At 48.5% G+C, this 21,756-nt stretch overlaps 1 protein-coding gene across 4 annotated transcripts in view; it reads left to right on the forward strand.

Moving 5' to 3' along the window:
* The window catches only part of LOC123761800 (uncharacterized), a 653,931-nt gene that overhangs the window by 379,322 nt on the left and 252,853 nt on the right, over nucleotides 1–21,756 (forward strand). The gene's annotated exons all lie outside the window — the stretch shown is intronic.

Here is a 21,756-nt window from a genome sequence, read left to right on the forward strand (position 1 = left end):
TCAGTCTTGCGTTTCTTTTCGCTGGAGCTGTCTTCAGATTGGCTAGGTGAGGATGTGGAGGAACTGGGATCTGGGCCTATGTCAGGTGTGTTTGCTTCGGCGCCTCGGTCGTCGGCTGCCTTGTTGAAGTTGTTTGCGCCAATTCTGAGGGAGGCGGTGTCCCTGTTCTTTGCTTCTCATCTCGCATGCCGTCAGGCGGTCCTCGTCCACTCATTGGAATCAGCTTGGGCCCTGGCTCTTAGATTTTTTTCCCCTTTTTGTCCGTTGTTGTTTGCAGAGTCTGCGGTGGTGCATTTTCTGCAAGTGCCTTCGTCAATTGCTGGCCTATGTGGGACTTGTTGGTGCTCCTGGCTTGGTCGTCGCAAGCCAGTAGTGCCAGATTCGGGGCCGGCACCTTCTCTGGAGCCGTCGGCATCTGGTCGGTGCAGTGATCGCTCTGAGCATCAGTCGGGCTCTCGTAGGGGTCGTCAGCTCTTTCGCGGGTCGCCCAGTTGATGGGGCGATAGTGGGGAGGCTCGTGCTATTTGCTCTCGCCTGGTCCCACGATTCGTGGGCATTTCGGGTCGTTTCATCCGACCTGCGGTGGCGTTGGGTCGCTCCTCCTCCTCCTTCGGGGGAGGGGGGGGGTCGGGGCTGGTATGGCAGGCCTCTTCTCCTGTGCTCTGTCAGGTCATCAGGGAGTGGGTTCGCTTGGGTGTGGTCAAAACGACAACCTACCTCAGGTGGGTTTCCTGCCTGTTTTCAGTTCCGAAACGGGACTGTGCGGATCTGCGATCCATACTGGACTTGTCTCCTCTGAATCCTTGGGTCTTTTTCCTGGCCCCTCTTTTCGGATGACCACTCTGTCTCAGGTCTGGCTGCTTTTGGCGCCGGGTTCCTGGATGGTGTCTCTGGACCTCTGGTACGCGTATTGGCACGTCCCAATTCATCCGGGGTTCAGGGGCTGGCTCAGTTTTGTCGTGGGGCGACAAGCTTATCGCTTTCGTTGCCTTCCATTTAGCTTGAATCTGGCACCTCAAGTGTTCACATGCCTTACCTGGGTCATGGTGGCTCGGTTGCATCTGTTAGGGGTTTGGGCTTCTGGCTTATCTCGATGACTAGCTGGTGTGGGCTCCCAGCCAGTCTGCATGTCTGCTCGCCAGGGATTTAGTTTTTTCCCAGCTAGCCAGATTCAGGTTCTTGGTAAACTGGAGGAAGTCCCATTTGGTTCCCTCTCAGGTTCGAACTTGGCAGGGTCTTGTGTGGGACTCTCGGACCGCTTCCTTGTCTCTCCCTCTTGCGACGCTGTTAAGGCTGCGGTCCCACCTCCGGCTGTTTTGGGAGGGCACCCGGGTCACACATCGGTTGTTCGAGCAGCTGTGCGGGAGCCTGAACTTGGCCGTGATGGTCTACCCATCGGGTTGGATCTGGCTTTGGTGGATATTCTGGTTTCTGGGGGGTCATCCCTTCCGCCGCTCTCACGATCGATGGGTTCGGATCTCAGGAGCCTTGCATCGGCTGCTGTGTCGCTGGCTTCCTCGGCGGGTTTTTCGGGTTTCTGTGCCGTGGCACCTCCCCGAGCCCTCACACGATGTGTTCATGGATGCCTCGTCTCTCGGCTGGGGTTTTGTGACAAGTGCTCACCGGGCCGGCCAGGGTTGGTGGGGTCCGTCCTTCCGTCGAGCTCACAGTATGGCGCGGGAGTTTGCGGCGGTGTGGCATTCGCTTCAGAGGATTTGGGTCGCTCAAGGAGCAATGATCCGGCTCCATTCGGACTGCTCCCCGATGATTCATTGCTTGAACCGCGGGGGTTCGACGCGATCCTTGGTTCTTTGGGGCTGGTTGCTTCAGTTGACTCGTCTGCTGAGTTCTCGGGGTTTGGCTCTCCTGGCAGTTCATGTTCAAGGGGTGTCAGAGTGAGCAGACGTCCTGACAGAAAGCCTGTCTCGGTTCATTTCCCTTTCCACAGAAGGGACGGTCGACGCCGGCTCATTCAGTTGGCTCTGCCTTACGTATGGGCGCCCAGAGGTGGACCTCTTCGCATCAGCGTGGTCGAGGCATCTTCCAATTTATGTGGCGTCCTTCCCAGACTGCGAAGCCGTTGGGGTCGACACCTTTCGACTGCACTGGTCAAGGTGGAGTTACCTGTACCTCTTCTCACCGGTCCAGTTGTTGTTTCGGATCCTGGCTCGGTTGGAGACTTACCAGGGGAGAGTAGTCCTATTGGCTCCTTGGTGGCTAGGCCAGTCTTGGTTTCAGGAGCTTCTTGCTCGATGTCCGAACCCGAGGGTCTTCACGCGGCTCCGCCTATTTCAGCATATCGGTCCGGTACGTGGCTGGTTCGATCTTCTCTTCTACTCTTCGCATCTGGTCTTTTTGAAGCAGGTGTATCACCACTTGTATGGTGATCAGGTGGCTTTTTTGATGGTGTCCCATCTGCGAGTTTCGTCTAGACGGCAGTATGAAATTTCCCGGAGGTCCTTTCGGCATTTTTTGTCTCTACGTCGGTTGTCTTCGATTTCTGATCGGGTAGTTTTGTCCTTTCTCTCTAGGTGGTTTCAGGACTGTCATCTTATGCCAAATACTGTCTCCTTGTATTGTGCGGTGCTGGCGGAGCCGCTGCAGCTTGCTTTCGGGGTGGATGTCACTTCTGCTCCGTTCCATAAGCTTTCTCGGGTATTTTTTTACCTCTGGCCTGCTCATGCGCCGCCTGATCTGTACTGGTCATTGGACCAGGTGCTTTCTTTTCTCTCTTCTCTTTGGTTTGTGGTGGCCCCCTCAGTTCAGGATTGTTTTTCTAAGACTCTTTTCTTGATTGCTTTGGCCTCTGGAAGTCGGGTTGGGGAGCTTCATGCTCTCCTCCGGCAAAAGGGTTTCTGCTCTTTCGGTCCTGGTGGTCATTTCATTCGTTTGCAGCCTTCTCATTTTTTTCTGGGGAAGAATGAGTCTGCTGCTTTGCAAAGGGGCCCTTGGGTTGTTGAGGCTTGGTTGGTTCGGCCAGGGGTGCAGTCATGTTTTGTGTCCGGTTGCGACTCTTTATCATTATCTGCGTGCCATGGCCTCCGTAGCAGAGGACGTGCTTTGGGTGGACCCGGTTTCCCTTCTTCACTGTTCCAGGGTGCGGGGTCTCCCATGTCATCTGCATGATTATTCGGTCCAGCCAGCCTTCGGTCTATCCCTGTGCCCATGATGTTCGTAAGTTTGCGACTTTAGCTGCTGTTTTGGGGAATATGTCCTGGGCTGACATTCGAGCATGGGGCTTTTAGAGGTCGAATAGGGTCCTGGCCACACAGTATCTTGTTAATGTTCCTGGCCCTTCTCAGACGTGTGTAGCCTTGGGTCACAGGTTGCAGCCAGTTGTCTCGACTTCGAGTTAAGGAGCCAGTGATGACCACCTCCCGGGTAAGTCCCTTTTTTCATTTTCTTTGGTTAGGTAGCTCTGAGGAGCCAAAGGGGCTCTCCACAGAAAACCAGCATTGAATGTAATGAAAAGTCATTTTCTATGGGGAGCCCCTACGGCTCCCTGGCGCTTATCGGGCTAATGTATGTTATATTAGACCGGGACATTAGCTAAGAAGGTCTGACCTACCAGGGACCAGCGCCAGAACCTGGCCTCTTCAGTGAGGTTTCAGGAAGCAATGGCCCTGGAAAACCCCCATGTGGTCGGGGAGTTTTCCTTATCTGCCATCGACCGGGGTTAGGCACCCAGAAAGGTAGGCATAACAAAACAAACCCCACATGGTAAAAAACTAAAACAAAAAACCGAACAGAGAGGTAGAAACTCCCTACAATCCCAAGGAAACAAGCAAACATCACACTTTACTGCCGCGCCGATCGTCCGTGCAGCCCTCCCCGCCCTGAGAGGGGGAGGGGAAAGCCCTGGACCTCACCACGCCGGCTGCCTAGCATCAGTTCATAAGCTAATGTCAATCGGGATAGACTCTTCTCTGGCCTCAGTTTCCTAGGCGGTGTTTGCCGTGTGTTGTGTGGTGCGGTGGCCAGGTGTTCCTCATCAGTACCAGGGCTGCTTGTGCTTAGGGGCTTCCTTCCCTAAGTGCCCTGTGAGTACTGCCCCTGCGTGACAGGGTTATCTTCCCTGGGGCGTTCGGGAACCATTCCCGTAGAGGTTCTTGCTGCTCGGCAATTGCCTTACCCTTGGGGCCAGCTGGGGCTTGGGGCCCTTGTTTGGCCCTGGGTAGGGACTGGTATTGTGCTGGTTAGGGCGTCAAGGTGTTGTGCTACCTGCCACCTAAGCGGCAACTGGTTCCTATTGCCTCTGGAGACGGTGTACATTTGCAGGTTTTTTTGTTGTTGTTTTTATTTTCATTTTCCTGGTGGGGGTCTACCTAGTGTGGCTATAGTTCCACTGGTAGTGTTTGGTGGGCCTCTGCTAGGCCCTCGTAATTGTACACGTCGCAGGGGTTTTCAGTGTTGTCCTCTACCCCTTGTTATTTTTGGGTGTTTAACTGGTTAGCAACACCTTGCCCGGGCTTCCCGTAGTTGTTACCCCTACGGGCCCTGGAAACCTCTGTCGGGGCTCGGTGGACCATTGTGTGTCTTCCGGGTCCCAACCCGTGTCGTAGGGTATCGTTGGTTGCTGTGCCCTTGTCTCCAGGTGACAGTCACCACTTTTACCTTTATCATGCTGCCTGTTGGGTCACTGACACCTTGACCCGGAGTCTTGCGAGAGAGATTCTCTGTTCTCCAGTACTCTCCTGATGTTATTACTGTTCAGAATACAGGCGGCATCCGTGTTGCAAGCTAGGTTAGGTTGCTGCTACAAGCTAGGTTGGTTTCCCACTCGGATGCCCCGAGGTCGCCCTGTAATGGTTAGGTGCTGTTCGCCCCTTTCCCTCCCTGTTCCCCCCTTTCCCTCCCTGTTCCCGGCTCCGGACCCTCTGCGGGTTTCAGGGTCGGGGCGGGGTTTAGTTGGGGCCAAGACTCAGGCAGTTTTCAGGGGCTGCCCCGTTCGGGTTGGAGGATGGAAGTTTTTGAGCCTGTTCCTCCTGCCAAGGCTTCTGGGTCTTACCAGCGGCCCTTTCTTGCTGCCTTTCCCATGGACTCTTCCTTTTCTTTAAGGGCGGAGGGCTTGGAGGACGGCTCTGCCCCCGGGGCCTCTGTTGCTGGTTCACGGGGCTGTCGGGGATACCTACTAGCAGTTCTGGGGCGGTTTGCCCCTGCCTGGGTTTTCTGATTTTGGGGGGAGTTTTCGCCCATCCAGTCTGCTTGCTTCCCACTTTTACTGGCGCGTTTTCGTATCTTTAGTGTCGGTCACAACCCTCTGTTCTGGTGGCTACCAGGGCGGCGTTGCAGTTTGTTTACATGCACCTGGGTGTGCGAGCGAGCGTCTTGAGTGAGTTTTTAACCTTTTTCAGGGGTTTTATTCTCCTGGTGTCGTTTCTTTGCTTTTCCGGTGTTTTCTGCCCATTCCTGTTCCTCTGGGAACGTTTGAGTGTTGATTTTACACTGGGTTTTCCATTTGTCTGTTTTGGGTCTGGGCCCTTGGGTTTGGGCTCAGCGTCCTTGGCTGTTATGCTTGCTCCCACACCTTGTCCCTCGGTTTTCGATCTGTTTTGACCGTTTCCATGGAGGTTCTGTCTGGGGGCTGTGCTTTGCATTTCTGTGGTGTATCTCCGCCGGCAAATGTGGTGGTGGTTTGGGCTTCCCCTGGTTCAATTCCAGGTTCCTCTGGGTTCTTTGGTTTCATTCCGGAGGTTTCTTCCTCTTGGGCCTCCTTTGTAGGTTCAGGAGGCTTTGTTTCCTCGTGTGTGCCTTCTGGAGTTCCGGGGTCTTCCTGGCTTGCAGACTGATCTTTTTGGGTCTTGGCACGTGTTGTGGATGTGCTGGGACTTTGAGGTTTTGTTGTGGGAACCGACCTGTGAGATTTATATTTATTTAATTTATATGAATATATATAGAATTTATATTTACGTTAATTTATATACTTCGATAGCAATTTGTATAATGATAAGTGGACTGTATTTCTGCAATAATCTCATAATCTCACAAATCGATCCTCTACACATTAGGGGGGGGTTTATTAGTTTATATATATGCAGCCAATCAAACTACAGAATTAGACTACATACATTGAAAAGGTTCCTTATCTTATAGTACAGCAGGTTAGTCCACCAGGTATAACTAGGGTGTAGACACCAAATTATCCTCTTTGAGGTAGCTTCCATCACCCAGTAACTGGTGCACAAAATCTTGCTTCCTCGTCTTGACCTGTTAAAAGGGCGCTAGCTGTGAAGCCAGATTCTATATATGACAAGCTATATCAGAGAAAACACTATACATGGAACAATAAAGACCTGGCTTAATTACCTTTAGTTTGAGGCTTCCACGTGCTCTAACCGGCTCACCCTATATAATGACATTAATGGCCAAAAATGAAGATACATGGGTTTCGGAAAGAACACTTAACTTGATTTGTAGACAGCGTGTTGATAATGGTACACTTCTGGTTTCCATAACACTACGTCCAAGTAAATTTAACAGGAGCCGTATTTGCTCCTGTGAGCCTCTGGTCTAGTCTAAACAATGGCAATGTCTAACACTCCATACTACTGACGCCTGGCCGACATTGTCCAGATATGATAGGAGCCAAATTTGCTCCACACGTCTCGGAGGTGACACAACAATGGCTGCCCTCCTTCCTCCCTCTGACGCCTGGCTTACATTGTCCACATTTCAGAAAGTGATAGAAGGGTCACATTTACTCTACTTTAATATTGATAATTAAGTTAATTTATATAAGATGTTTTTATGATGGTAAAGTCCAAAGACTAATGTATTTAAGAATAATTCCCAGCAGAATAGCTGGTGAATTATAATAGTATGTGGTGATGATATCCCGTTTTCTATAGACGGTAATTCCACTACAAGTTACGTTTTCTATGGGTTAACTTGTTTATACAACACAGCTATTATCTGTCTGTATGATATATTAAATGGTGTCGGATTTTCCGACATTTGTTGTCGAGGTGGGCCTTTTGATGCAGTTTTGTGCCTTCTTCGCCTGGCCGGCATGGTGCTCTCTGCCCACTGGTCGGCGGCTTGTAATTTTCTTTTCACGTGTATGTGTGTAATTACCTAAGTGTAATTACCTAAGTGTAGTTACAGGATGAGAGCTACACTCGTGGTGTCCCGTCTTCCCAGCACTCTTTGTCATATAACGCTTTGAAACTACTGACGGTCTTGGCCTCCACCACCTTCTCACTTAACTTGTTCCAACCGTCTACCACTCTATTTGCGAAGGTGAATTTTCTTATATTTCTTCGGCATCTGTGTTTAGCTAGTTTAAATCTGTGACCTCTTGTTCTTGAAGTTCCAGGTCTCAGGAAGTCTTCCCTGTCGATTTTATCAATTCCTGTTACTATTTTGTACGTAGTGATCATATCACCTCTTTTTCTTCTGTCTTCTAGTTTTGGCATATTTAATGCTTCTAACCTCTCCTCGTAGCTCTTGCCCTTCAGTTCTGGGAGCCACTTAGTAGCATGTCTTCGCACCTTTTCCAGTTTGTTGATGTGCTTCTTAAGATATGGGCACCACACAACAGCTGCATATTCTAGCTTTGGCTTAACAAAAGTCATGAACAATTTCTTTAGTATATCGCCATCCATGTATTTAAATGCAATTCTGAAGTTAGAAAGCATAGCATAGGCTCCTTGCACAATATTCTTTATGTGGTCCTCAGGTGATAGTTTTCTATCTAGAACCACTCCTAGATCTCTTTCTTTATCAGAATTCTTTAAAGATTTCTCACATAATATATAGGTTGTGTGGGGTCTATGTTCTCCTATTCCACATTCCATAACATGACATTTATTAACATTAAATTCCATTTGCCAAGTGGTGCTCCATATACTTATTTTGTCCAGGTCTTCTTGAAGGGCATGACAGTCATCTAAATTTCTTATCTTTCCTATTATCTTAGCATCATCAGCAAACATGTTCATATAATTCTGTATACCAATTGGTAGATCATTTATGTAGACAATAAACATCACTGGTGCAAGAACTGAACCCTGTGGTACTCCACTTGTGACATTTCTCCATTCCGATACATTGCCTCTGATTACTGCCCTCATTTTTCTATCAGTCAGAAAATTTCTCATCCATGTTAGAAGCTTACCTGTCACCCCTCCAATATTTTCCAGTTTCCAGAACAACCTCTTATGTGGAACTCTGTCGAAAGCCTTTTTTAGGTCCAGATAGATGCAGTCAACCCAACCATCTCTTTCCTGTAATATCTCTGTGGCTCGATCATAGAAACTGAGTAAATTCGATACACAGGATCTTCCAGATCGAAAACCATACTGTCTGTCTGATATTATATCATTTCTCTCCAGGTGTTCTACCCATTTAGTTTTGATTAGTTTTTCCAATACTTTCACTATTACACTTGTCAATGATACAGGTCTATAATTGAGGGGGTCTTCCCTGCTGCCATTTTTGTAGATTGGAACTATGTTAGCCTGTTTCCACACATCTGCTACGATTCCTGTACACAGGGATGCCTGAAAGATCAGGTGAATTGGAATGCTGAGCTCAGATGCACATTCTCTCAGAACCCATGGTGAAACTCCATCTGGGCCAGCTGCTTTGTTCTTACTGAGCTCCTTGAGCATATTTTCCACTTCATCTCTAGACACCTCTATCCGCTCTATGTTGTGCTCTGGAATTCTTATTGTGTCTGGTTCTCTGAAGATTTCATTTTGTACATACACACTTTGGAACTTTTCATTTAATGTTTCACACATTTCCTTTTCATTTTCCGTGAATCTGTTTCCCATTTTCAACCTCTGGATAGTATCCTTTACCTGCAATTTGTTGTTTATGAATTTGTAGAATAGGCCCGGTTCTGTTTTACATTTATCCGCTATCCCCTTTTCAAAATTTCTTTCTGCCTCTCTCCTTACTGCCGTATAGTTGTTTCTCGCATCTTTGTATCGCTGATATGTTTGAGGGTTTGGCCTCTTCCTATACTGATTCTATTTTTGTGTCTTTTGGTCTCTTGCCCTCTCACAATTTCTGTCGAACCAATCCTGTTTTCTGGCCTTGCACCTCTGTTTTGGTATGAATGTTTGTGTGCCTTCCTCGTATATTTTTAAAAATTTGGCATACATTTCATTTACTTCCCTGCCTAGCAACAATTCTGTCCAATTACACTCATTAAAAAAATTTTGAAGTTCCCCATAGTGTCCTCTCCTTAAATCGAGTTTATCAACTGTTTCAATGTCCCCATTTTCTTCTAGATGATATCTTAAAGCATAATCAATGTCTAACAGGACGTGATCACTCTTTCCCAAGGGAGGAAGGTACTGGATGTCAAATATCTCTTCTTCTTTCCTGGTGAATACTAGATCCAGTACTGACAGTACATCTCCTTCCCTCATTCTTGTGGCCTGCTTTATGTGTTGATACAAGAATGTCTCCAGAATGAGGTTCACAAATCTGCATGTCCAAAAGTCCTCCGTTCTTGCTTCATAGGCCTCCCAATCTATTGCTTTAAAGTTGAAGTCCCCCAGTATCAACAGTCGTGATTTATCTTTATCTGCTTGTGCAATAATATCTCTCATGACCATTATGAGGCCCTCTCGTTTGTCATCTAGTTCTTCCTTTGTCCATGTGTTGCTTGCTGGTGGGCTGTAGGCATTTAAAATTATCAGCTTATCATCCTGATTCCAGACCTGCAATGCCATTATGTCAATATCTCGAGGGTTTTCAAATATTAACTCTCTTACCTTCAGGTGTTTTTTCACCAGTACAGTGTGTACATGTGTATATGCTTACATACGTGTGTGTTGCATACCTTGTACATACATAATATGTATATATGTGTACGTGTAATTTTTCTTTCAGAAGGGGCTCTGTTCCCTTCTCTGTTGATGGGGTGCTGGGAGAGCAGCTTGCTCTGTTGACTCTCGCATGGTCCCGCATATAGTGGGCGCTTTTGGTTGTCTTCCGCCCTCTGGTGGCGACGGTGGACGGCTTCTCCCCCTTTGCAGGGTTCAGGGCTGGCGGGGTGGGCTTCTTCCCTTGCGCTGCGTCATGTCATCTTAGTGAGTGCGTTGGACGTGGTAGTTCCGCACCATCATTCTGGGGTTCCCGTCTGCTCTTTGCAGACATGGGCCTGTCGAATCTGCGGTTCTTCTGGACTTCTTCAGTATGCGCCCTGGATTCTATGCCCTCATCGGAGGACTGTTGTCTCCTGTCCGGCTTCTGTTGGGGCCGGGTGCCTGCATGGTGGCCCTGGAGTTCCAGGTCAATTCTTGGCACGTTCCTCTCCAGTTTTCCGGGACTGGCACAATTGGTGGTGGGGCTTCAGGCTTACCGCTTTTGTTGCCTTCCCTATTTTGTAATTGGCACTTGGTGTATTTACGCATCTTTACCAGATTTTGGTGCCCTGTCTCAATGTGCTTGGGATTCGGTGTTTGGCCTACCTCGACGACTGGCTGGTGTGGGCTCCCAGTCAGTCTGCTTGTCTGCTCGCCAGGGGTGTGGTTCTTTCCAGATCGCCGGGTTTGGTTTCCTGGTGATCTGGAGGCCATTCTATCTGTTTCCGTCCCTGGTTCGGACCTGGCTGGGCCTTGTTTAGGGCTCTTGGGCCGCTCCTTGTCTTTCCCTCTAGAAGTGTTGCTGCGGCTGTGGTCCCGCCTTTGGCTGTTCATGAGGGGGTCCTGGGTTGCTCAGCAGTTGCTTGAGCAGTTGTGCGGGAGTCTGAACTTCGACGTGCTGGTCTGCCCGTGGGGTCGGGTTTGGCTTCAGCGTCTGTTTGGTTCCTTCGGAGACTTCCCTTCCGCCTCTCCTGCAATCGTTGGGTTCATTCCTCTGGGGAATCTTGTGTTGGTGCTGCGTCACAAGCTTCCTCTTTGGGGTTTTCGGGGTTTTGTGCCTTGGCACCTCCCCGAGCCTTCGCTCGATGTGTTCATGGACGGTTCATCTCTCGGCTGGGGCTTTGTGACCAGTGCTCACCAGGTCGGCCGAGGATGATGGGGTCTGTCCGTCCGTCGGGCCCACAGCATTATTCGGGAGTTCGTGGCTGTCTGGTTTGGGCTTCGGAGGGTTTGGTTCACTCGGTGCTCTACCATTCAGCTCCATTCGGACTGTTCTCAGGCGGTTCTTTGCCGGAACCACAGAGTTTCTCTTAGGTGTTTGACTTTTGGGGTTGGTTCCTTAGAGTGGATCGTTTGCTGGATTCTTGGGGTTTGGCTAACCGTGAGGTTCATGTCCGGGGTGTTTCCTGCGTCCTGGCAGACAGCTGTCTCGGTTCATTCCTGTGTTCGCGGATTGGCCAGTCGTCGCTGACTCGTTTTGTTGGCTCTGCCAGATGTATGGACTCCTGGCCATGGACGTCTTTGAGTCGGTGTGATCTAGGCATCGGCCATTTTATGTGGCGTCTTTACCCGCCTGTGAGGCGTTCACGGTGGATGCTTTTTGGCAGGACTGGTCGAGGTGGGGGGTACCTCTTCCTCTTCTCCCGGTCCAGCTGTTGCTTCGGGTTCTGGCTCGGTTGCATCCCATTCCCACGACAGCAGTCCTTATGGTTCCTTCGTGGCCGGCCCAGCTTTATTTTCAGATGCTGCTTGATAGGTGTCCGAACCTGAGGCGTTTTCCCGCGGCTCCGCCTCTTTCGGCAGGTCGGATTGGTCCTGTACGTGACTGGTTCGGCCTTCTCCTCGGCTCTTTGCGTCTGGTATTTTGACGCGGGTATCACCATCTCTGTGGTGATCAGGTGGCTTTGTTGACGGTGTCCCACCTGCGAGCTTCGTCTTGGCAACAGTATGACGTTCCTGGTGTTTCTATGCACTTTTGCTTGCTGTTCGTAGGTTGTCTTCTCTTTCGCATCGGGTTGTCTTGTCCTTTCTTGGGTTTTCAGGACTACAGTTATTTGATGTTTCTTACTGTTGCCTCGTTTTGTGCGGCATTGGCGGAGCCGCTCCGGCTTGCGTTCAGGGTGGACGTCACATGTGCCCAGTTTCGTACGCTTTCTCGTGTTTTGTTTCACCTCCGGCCTGCTCATGCATCGCCTGAGCCATCCTGGTCCTTGATCAGGGTGCCTTCTTATCTTCTCCTCAGTTTGTGGTAGGCCCTTCTGTTCAGGTTTTGCTCTTTGGTACTGGTGGTAGGTTTGTACATTTGCAGCCTTTCCCCGTCCTGGCGATGGTCGAGACTGGCTGTTTTCCGGAGGGGTTCTAGGGTTATTGATGCTTGATTGGTTTGGCCGGGGGTGCATCCTTTGTTGTCCGGTAGCGCTTTTTGCCATTACCTGCGTACCGTGTGTGGGGATGCGCTTTGGTTTGATCCGGTTCCCCTCGTTTCCTTTTTTCAGGCCTCGAGACCCGAGGTTTTCAGTCTTCCAGCCTGCGGTCTGTCCTTGCACCCGTGCTGTCCGGATGTTTGCAGCTTTTGTTGCTGTGTTGGTGACGTCTAGGGCTCATTTCGGGCGCAGGGATTTGAGGGTCGCACAGGTTCTTGGTCGCCCATTCTTTATGCGCATCTGCTCCTGTGCGTTCTTGTTACCTTGGATCGCAGATTGCAACCTGTTGTCTCGGCTTCATGTTGCGGAGTTTGTGGCGGCCGCCTCCCGGGTCAGCCCTTTCTTTTCCTTCTCTTTTGGTATGAAGCTCTAAGGAGCCATACGGGCTCCCAACAGAAAACCAGCGTTGAATGTAATGGAACGCCATTTTCTGGGTGAGCCCCGGAGGCTCCCTGGCAACCCTCCTTTCCTCCGGTTGGCGGTTTTTCGCGTTGGCTGAAGCTTAGCTTCTGAACTGATGCTAGGCAGCCAGCGCGGTAAGGTCTGGGGCTCCCCCCTCCCCCTCTCAGGGCGGGGAGGGCTGCGCAGATGATCGGCGAGGCAGTAAAGTGTGATGTTTGCTTGTTTCCTTCGGATTGTACGGAGTTTCTACCTCTGTTCGGTTTTATGTTTTAGTTTTTTACCATGTGGGGTTTGTTTTGTTATGCCTACCTTTCTGGGTACCAAACCCCGGTCGATGGCAGATAAGGAAAACCCCAACCAAAATGGGGGTTTTACAGGGCCATTGCTCCCTGAAACCTCTCTGATGGGGCCAGGTTCTGGCGCAGGTCCCTGGTAGGTCTGAACTCCTTAGCTAATGTCCCGGTCTAATGTAACATACATTAGCCCGATAAGCTCCAGGGAACCTCTGGGGCTCACCCAGAAAATGGCGTTTCATTGCATTCAACGCTGGTTTTTTGTGAATTTTGACATTGAGCTTAAGAACTGAATGTTGGGTTGCTGGCGCGAGGGGGTCTGGGGCTCCCCCTTCCCGCGCGAGGGAAAGAGCAGTTGTGCAGACAGCAGCGCGGCAACGTGTTGAAGTCATGCTCATTTGCTAATTTTTGTTTCATGAGTGATGTCCACTTGTTCGGCTTTCGGTAGCAATTTTTTCACGGGGACAGGGATTTTGTTTTGGAACGCCCACCTTTCTAGGTGTCAGATCCGGTCAATGGCAGACACAGAATGCTTCCAACCACATGGGGGTTTCTATAGGACATTGCTTCTCATTCCTCTTTGAGGGGGTCATGTTCTGGCTCGTGGTTCCCGGTATGTAAGAACTCCATGCACATTGACTGATGCCAGAAAGCTAATATAAAACTTATCAGCATGGATAGCTCTGGGGAGCTTCCGGGACTCAACTAGAAAATGGCATTTCATTACATTCAACGCTGGTTTTTTGTTCTCCATGGTTAGCTTCAATGAGTCAAGGGGGGCTTCCCCAGAATCACAGCACTGAATGTAATGAAACGGCTGTTTCTGGTAGAGCCCCAGTGGCTGCCCGATTTCCACTCTTCCTTTCAGGTTTGTCAGCTAATCAGTGGGCTGCTCATCAGCTCCAGAACTGTTTGTTTAGGGAAGCCAGCTTTAAGCTAGGGCCAGGCATCCTGGTGGTGACAAGTGGTACTAATAATAATAAGTTTGAGCTAATTATGAGTGAATTTATTGCTTAATTTTAATCATTTGTGTAATTGTTTTGAGGCTTAATTTTAAGTGAAAACTCTAGTTGTCTGTAAAATAAATCCATCTGGGGTTCAGGGATTGGCTAGATTTTGTTGTGGGGCAACAGGCCCCTCGTCACTTTCGTTGTCTCCCTTTTGGGCTGAATCTACACCTTGCATTTTAACGAGTTTGACTCGGGTTTAGGTGGCCTGTCTTTATCTACTTGGTATTTGGGTATTGGTCTACCTCAACAACTGGTTTGTGTGGGCTCCCAGCCTATCTGCTTGTTTGCTAGCAAGGGATTTGGTAGTTTCCCAGCTCGCTGGGTTCAGGTTCCTTGTGAGCTAGCTGAAGTCCTAGTTGGTTCCATCTCAGGTTCAGACTTGGCTGGGCCTTGCGTGGGATTCTCAGACTGCGTCCCTTTCTCTCCCTCCCATGATCTTGCTCCGGCTGCAGTCATACGGTTGGCTGTTTTTGAAGGTTACTGTCTCCACTCAATCAGCCGGACTATATGGGAAGGACCCCTAGCTGGATTATCACGTGTTCCGGATAATGGTACTTTTAACCCTACGAGTCCAAAAGTGACCATTTCCAACTATTTTTATACTACAAACAACATAATTTGAATTGCCTTGCCACATATAATTATTAAATATTCAACTGAAACCTCAACTTACCTCGTTGGTGTTCGTCTTCTTGATTGATGCCACACATCTTGAAGTTAAAAATTCTTAACAATTTACGTAACCTATACTAACACAACACTAAAATTAACACTTAAAATTGCTGTAAAGTTCATTAAGGAAAGTTAGTTTTGACTGCCAGCTGCTGAAGCCTCATTGGTTGAAGGCATTTGGTTTGCCTGTGAGGCCTCACTGGTTGAGGTGTATAACAGTAACTTGTCTTTAGTTGTTAGGACAACCTTCTTCCTCTTAACACCTTCCAAAGTGTGTTTGTACAAAATTAAATCTTTAGGGAACCAGATACAATAAGAATTCCAGAGAACAACATAGAACACATAGAGGTGTCTAGAGACGAAGTGGAAAAAATGCTCAAGGAGCTCGGTAAGAACAAAGCAGCTGGCCCAGATGGCGTTTCACCATGGGTTCTGAGAGAATGTGCATCTGAGCTCAGCATTCCACTTCACCTGATCTTTCAGGCATCCCTGTGTACAGGAATCGTAGCAGACGGGTGGAAACAGGCTAACATAGTTCCAATCTACAAAAGTGGCAACAGGGAAGACCCCCTCAATTATAGACCTGTATCATTGACAAGTGTAATAGTGAAAGTATTGGAAAAACTAATCAAAACTAAATGGGTAGAACACCTAGAGAGAAATGATATAATATCAGACAGACAGTATGGTTTTCGATCTGGAAGATCCTGTGTATCGAATTTACTCAGTTTCTATGATCGAGCCACAGAGATATTACAGGAAAGAGATGGTTGGGTTGACTGCATCTATCTGGACCTAAAAAAGGCTTTCGACAGAGTTCCACATAAGAGGTTGTTCTGGAAATTGGAACATATTGGAGGGGTGACAGGTAAGCTTCTATCATGGATGAAAAATTTTCTGACTGATAGAAAAATGAGGGCAGTAATCAGAGGCAATGTATCAGAATGGAGAAATGTCACAAGTCGAGTACCACAGGGTTCAGTTCTTGCACCAGTGATGTTTACTGTGTACATAAATGATCTACCAGTTGGTATACAGAATTATATGAACATGTTTGCTGATGATGCTAAGATAATAGGAAGGATAAGAAATTTAGATGACTGTCATGCCCTTCAAAAAGACCTGGACAAAATAAGTATATGGAGCACCACTTGGCAAATGGAATTTAATGTTAATAAATGTCATGTTATGGAATGTGGAATAGGAGAACATAGACCCCACACAACCTATATATTATGTAAGAAATCTTTAAAGAATTCTGATAAAGAAAGAGATCTAGGAGTGGTTCTAGATAGAAAACTATCACCTGAGGACCACATAAAGAATATTGTGCAAGGAGCCTATGCTATGCTTTCTAACTTCAGAATTGCATTTAAATACATGGATGGCGATATACTAAAGGAATTGTTCATGACTTTTGTTAGGCCAAAGCTAGAATATGCAGCTGTTGTGTGGTGCCCATATCTTAAGAAGCACATCAACAAACTGGAAAAGGTACAAAGACATGCTACTAAGTGGCTCCCAGAACTGAAGGGCAAGAGCTACGAGGAGAGGTTAGAAGCATTAAATATGCCAAAACTAGAAGACAGAAGAAAAAGAGGTGATATGATCACTACATACAAAATAGTAACAGGAATTGACAAAATCGACAGGGAAGACTTCCTGAGACCTGGAACTTCAAGAACAAGAGGTCATAGATTTAAACTAGCTAAACACAGATGCCGAAGAAATATAAGAAAATTCACCTTCGCAAATAGAGTGGTAGACGGTTGGAACAAGTTAAGTGAGAAGGTGGTGGAGGCCAAGACCGTCAGTAGTTTCAAAGCGTTATATGACAAAGAGTGCTGGGAAGACGGGACACCACGAGCGTAGCTCTCATCCTGTAACTACACTTAGGTAATTACACTTAGGTAATTACACCTGCAGAACGATTGATGCTGCTACCAGACATAGTCTTGGCTATGTCTGGTAGCAGTAGACATAGCCAAGACTACCCACCCCACCCCCCCTCCTCAACCATGCGTCTCGAGCCACAGGCAGACGGGATTAATACGGTACGGCCCACCCCATGGCTTTCATATCCAAACAATTCAATTATTATTCGGCTGACTGTCCGGATAGTGTAACATTGGCAGCAAGTTAACCGGCTCTGATTTTTTATTTGGCTAAACCAGCTTTTATCTGGCTCCCACGGCCATTTTGGCCGGATATTGAGATAACTTTATCCAGTCACGATTTTGTCCATATAAGGGCGTTTTCCGGATGTTCGAATCCTGGATAATCACGTGGTTACAGTACCTGGAATACTCGGCAGTTGCTCGAGCAGCTCTGAGGGAACCTGAGCTTTGCTCTTCTGGTTTCCCTGCTAAGCAGGGTTTGGCTTCAAAGGCTATTCTGATATTTTTTGGACAAGTAATGCATTGCTTGCTGTGTAACTGGCTTCCACTTCGGGATTTTTGGGGTAAGGTGCCATGGTGCTCACCTCCTCTCTCGCTCCATGTGTTCCCAGATGTCTTGTCTGTCAGTTGGGGCTTAGTGACCAGTGCTCACCAGTCTGGCCAGGGGCATTGGTGGTTGTCCACGTGTCGACTCAGGGCATGGTGTGGGAGTTTGTGGTTGTGTGGCTGGTGCTGCAGTGAATTTGGCTCTCTCAGGGGTCGGTGATCCAGCTCCATTCGGACTGCTATCCCATGGTCCATTGTCTCAGTCTGGCGGGGTCTCTTTGGTCTATGGCTCTTTGGAGGTGGTTGCTTCGGGTAGCTCTACTGTTGAGTTCTTGGGGTTTAGCATTCCATGCCGTTCACATTCAGGGAGTGTCCAACATCTTGGCAGTCGGCCTGTCTCGCTTCATTCCTCTTGCCACAGAGTGGACGGTCGACGCTGCTTCTTTCCTTTGGCTTTGCCGGACGTACAGGCGCCTAGAGGTGGACCTCTTCACGTCAGCGTGTTCTCAACGTCTTCATGTGTACATGGTGCCATTCCTTAACTGTGAGGCTCTCGCTGTGGACGCTTTTTGGCATAACTGGTCGACTTGGGGGTTTCTGTACCTTTTTCCCGCCTGGGTTTCAGGCGCTGCCTGCTCAGTGTCCAAATTTTTTTGCAGCCATGAATCACAATTTTTCATATGCGGGTGCATGCAGCTTTGGCATTGCATGCTAGGTTCAGGTTGCTTCAATGCAAGAGGTTGGTTTCTTCCCCAGAAGCCCTGAGACTGCCCCGCTTTGGCTAAAGGGGACACGGACTTGGGGGTGTTAGTCGCCTCGGCTTTGGTTCCGTCCACACCCCCTAGTCCTTCCCTTTCTGTTGTGCATCCTGATCCTTTCCCCTTGCTTCGGGCCCCAAAGTGTCTGAGGGTTTCAGAGTCGGAGCAAGGTTTAGTCTGTTTTGAGACTCGGGCAGTTTCGGGGAGTCCCCTTCCAGGGTGGCGGCGGAGGCATTCGAGCCTAGTCCTCCAGCCAAAGCTGGGTCTGACCAGTGGTCCCCATTTGTTTCTGCTTTTTTGGCGGCTCCTGTATTTTCTTTAGAGGCATGGGTGTTTGGTATGGCCCTGGGTCTTCGGGGTGAGGTTCCCGGGCAGGCGAGGGGTTGACTTGGGGGCCTTGGGCTCGATTGGACCCCACTTGGGTTTTTTTTACCCTTAGAGCAGAGCTTGGTGTTACAAGGAGTGGGGTTCTCTTATTCTCCCTCCTTGTCCGAACTGGATTTGGCGTCTACCCCTTCCCAGGTTCGGTTCCGTGACCCCGTGGGTTCGTTGGTTCCGTCTTTCTGGAGGTTTTCGGCCTCCCGCATCCCGCACCATGTGATGCGGGAGGCCATTGAGGTTTACCTCCTGTGCGACCCGGATTACACCCTTTTAACTCTTAAGCTGCTAAGGGACCTGAGGAGATTTACACCCCTGTGCGCAAGACAAAAAAATTCTAAAAAATTATTTCATCTTCTAAAAATGTTAGTGTTCCCTGAGCACGGGAAAAAATAAAACAAAATCGTAGGTGACATATTTTGAGCGCAATAGGCCGAGGAAGTCTAGCAAAATGTGTTGGCGTTGGCATTGTTGGCAAAATCTCTGGCGTTGGCAGAGCAGTCGTCAGAGGCGATCAGCGTCACTCGAGCTGACAGGCGGGAGTTGCCACAAAGATATTATTACCTAATTATTTCAATATCTCTGTTTGATTTTTTCTTAGTTTTTTGCAGTAATATTATTCAATAGTGTGTAGTGTGATATATTTATATAATAAAAGAGGTGAATCATCACTATACACAAAAGTATGGTGTGCATATTAGTGATTCAATTATTATGTTCATAAAACAATAAACGAATAGTTTTGCTGTTATTACACCATATACACAGGTTATATATAAGTATCTGCATGTTTTGTTCACCATAACGAACAACTAAGTTGGTATTGTGAGTCAAAAAGCAACAAGGAGTGACCGCCACACACCAGTCAGCCATTCGCTGCCACTCCCTCCCTCAACAATGCCTCACTTGCCCACATTTTCCTCCCACTATACTGTTTTTGCTTTTATTCACTATGTACAGACGTTATATAGAGAACCACTGAGCTAGTATCGTGAATGCAGGCAATAACAGGTGACCACACAGTTTCCCTCCCTCCCTCAGCATTACTCCTCCCACGTGGCGATATACTAAAGAAATTGTTCATGACTTTTGTTAGACCAATGCTAGAATATGCAGCTGTTGTGTGGTGCCCATATCTTAAGAAGCACATCAACAAACTGGAAAAGGTGCAAAGACATGCTACTAAGTGGCTCCCAGAACTGAAGGGCAAGAGCTACGAGGAGAGGTTAGAAGCATTAAATATGCCAAAACTAGAGGACAAGAAAAAGAGGTGATATGATCACTACGTACAAAATAGTAACAGGAATTGATAAAATCGACAGGGAAGATTTCCTGAGACCTGGAATTTCAAGAACAAGAGGTCATAGATTTAAACTAGCTAAACACAGATGCCGAAGAAATATAAGAAAATTCACCTTCGCAAATAGAGTGGTAGACAGTTGGAACAAGTTAAGTGAGAAGGTGGTGGAGGCCAAGGCCGTCAGTAGTTTCAAAGCGTTATATGACAGAGTGCTGGGAAGATGGGACACCACGAGCGTAGCTCTCATCCTGTAACTACACTTAGGTAATTACAGCGCTAATTATCACAACAAACCTACTATTATCACAATCCTGGTCATTGTTATCACAGACAGGAGTCATCTGTAATACTGTCATCGCTAAATAATTGCATTTACACATTTATTTTGATATTTTTAGGCAATGCTGTGGTCACAAGCTGAACAGCAATGCTGTTAGCTCATGCTGCGTGCGCCAGCCTTGGTTGCTCCCATAGTACTGTGGCTCTCACACCTGAGAATATTGCCCACATTTTAAACAGGGCGTCTGTTTACAAGAGCCCTGAGGAAGCTAATGTGAACCCCGTGGACCCGCGGGCCATTTGAATCATGCCTGGCACCCAAATGACGTATATATATACGCCATGCGCATGGTGGGACATGTTACTCATGGCGTATATATACGCCATGCACAGTTTAAGGGTTAATGGATCTGAATTCTTTTGTGTATGCATCATCATGTGCTTACTACGTTTGGTATGAGGTTCTGGAGTCTTCCTGGTTGGCAGACGGCCCTTTCCAGTTCACTTGGAGGCTTCCCAATGGAGAGTTGTCCTACCTGGCTCTTTGGTGGCTGGTCCAGCCTTGGTTCAGGCGCTGCTTGCTCGGTGTCCGAACCCGATGGTTTTCCCATGGCTCTGCTTATTTTTACAGATCGGTCTGGCCCGGTACGTGGCTGGTTCGCTCTTCTCTTCGAGTCTTTGCGTCTTGTCTTTCTGATTTGAGTCTCTCGTCACTTGTATGGTGCGCAGGTGGCTTCATTGATGGTTTCCCACCTGAGTGCTTCATCTCGGCAGCAGAATGAAGTTCCTTGCGGTCCTGCCATTCTTTCCTATCTCTGCGTAGGTGTACTTCGGTCTCTGATAGGGTTGTCTTGTCCTTCCTTTCGTGGTTGTTCAGAACTGTCATCTTATGCTGAGTACTGTCGCCTCGTATCGTGCGACGCTTGCGTTTGGTATTGATGTTACTTCAGTTCCATTCTGCACGCTGTCTCATGCGTTGTTTCACCTCTGGCCTGCTCATGCACCACCTGAGCTGTCCTGGTCATTGGACCGGGTGCTTTCTCTTCTCTCTTCTCCTTAGTTTGTAGTGACCCCCCCTTCGGTTCAGGATTGTTTTTCAAAGGCTCTTTTTCCTGTTGGTATAATGCCCTATGGGGGTCAGGTCGGGGAGCTTCATGCTCTATTCCGACCTAGGGGTTTCTGCTCTTTTGTTCTTGTTGGTAGGTAGGTTTGTTTGTTTGCAGCCATCTCCTTGTCTGGTGTTGGGTGTCTGCTGCTTTCCGGAGGAGTCCTTAGGTTGTTGATGCTTGGTTTGTTAGGACGGTAGTGCATCTTTGTTGCATCCAGTTGCAGCTCTCTGCCATTGCCTGCGCACCACGGCATCTGTGGCCGTGGATGCACTTTGGGTTGCCCGGGTTCCCTTCTTCCCTGTTCCAGGGTTCAGGTCTCCCGGGTCGTCCACATGGTCCTTTGGTGTTGCCAGTTTTCTTGCTTCTAGTTTAGGGCGCATGGCATCTGCCTCCCAGGTATGTCCTTCTTTTTCTTCATCTTTGGTTAGGTGGGCCTAGGGAACCTACGGGGCTCCCTCCAGAAAATCAGCGTTGAATGTAATGAAACGCCATTTTCTGGGTGTGACCCAAAGACTCCCCAGCAACCCTACCTCGATCCCTCCTGTCGGCGGTGTTTTCGCATGTTTTGACATCCAGCGCCTGAACTGAGGGGTGGATTGCCAGTGCGAGGGTCACAGGCTCCCCCTTCCCCTTCTAAGGGAGGGGAGGTTGCGCAGACAGTGGCACGGCAACGTGATGATGTCATGCTCGTTTGGTAATTTTTGTTTAGGGCGTTCTGTCCACTTGTTCGGCTTTTGGTAGCAATATTTTCACCAGAATAGGGGTTTGTTTTGGGGTGCCCACCTTTCTGGGTGCCTGACCCAGTCGATGGCAGACAGAATGCTCCCAACTACACAGGAGTTTCTATAGGTCATTGCTCCTCGTGCC

Source organism: Procambarus clarkii, chromosome 24 (genome assembly GCF_040958095.1).
Source record: "Procambarus clarkii isolate CNS0578487 chromosome 24, FALCON_Pclarkii_2.0, whole genome shotgun sequence".
NCBI classification, from domain to species: domain Eukaryota; kingdom Metazoa; phylum Arthropoda; class Malacostraca; order Decapoda; family Cambaridae; genus Procambarus; species Procambarus clarkii.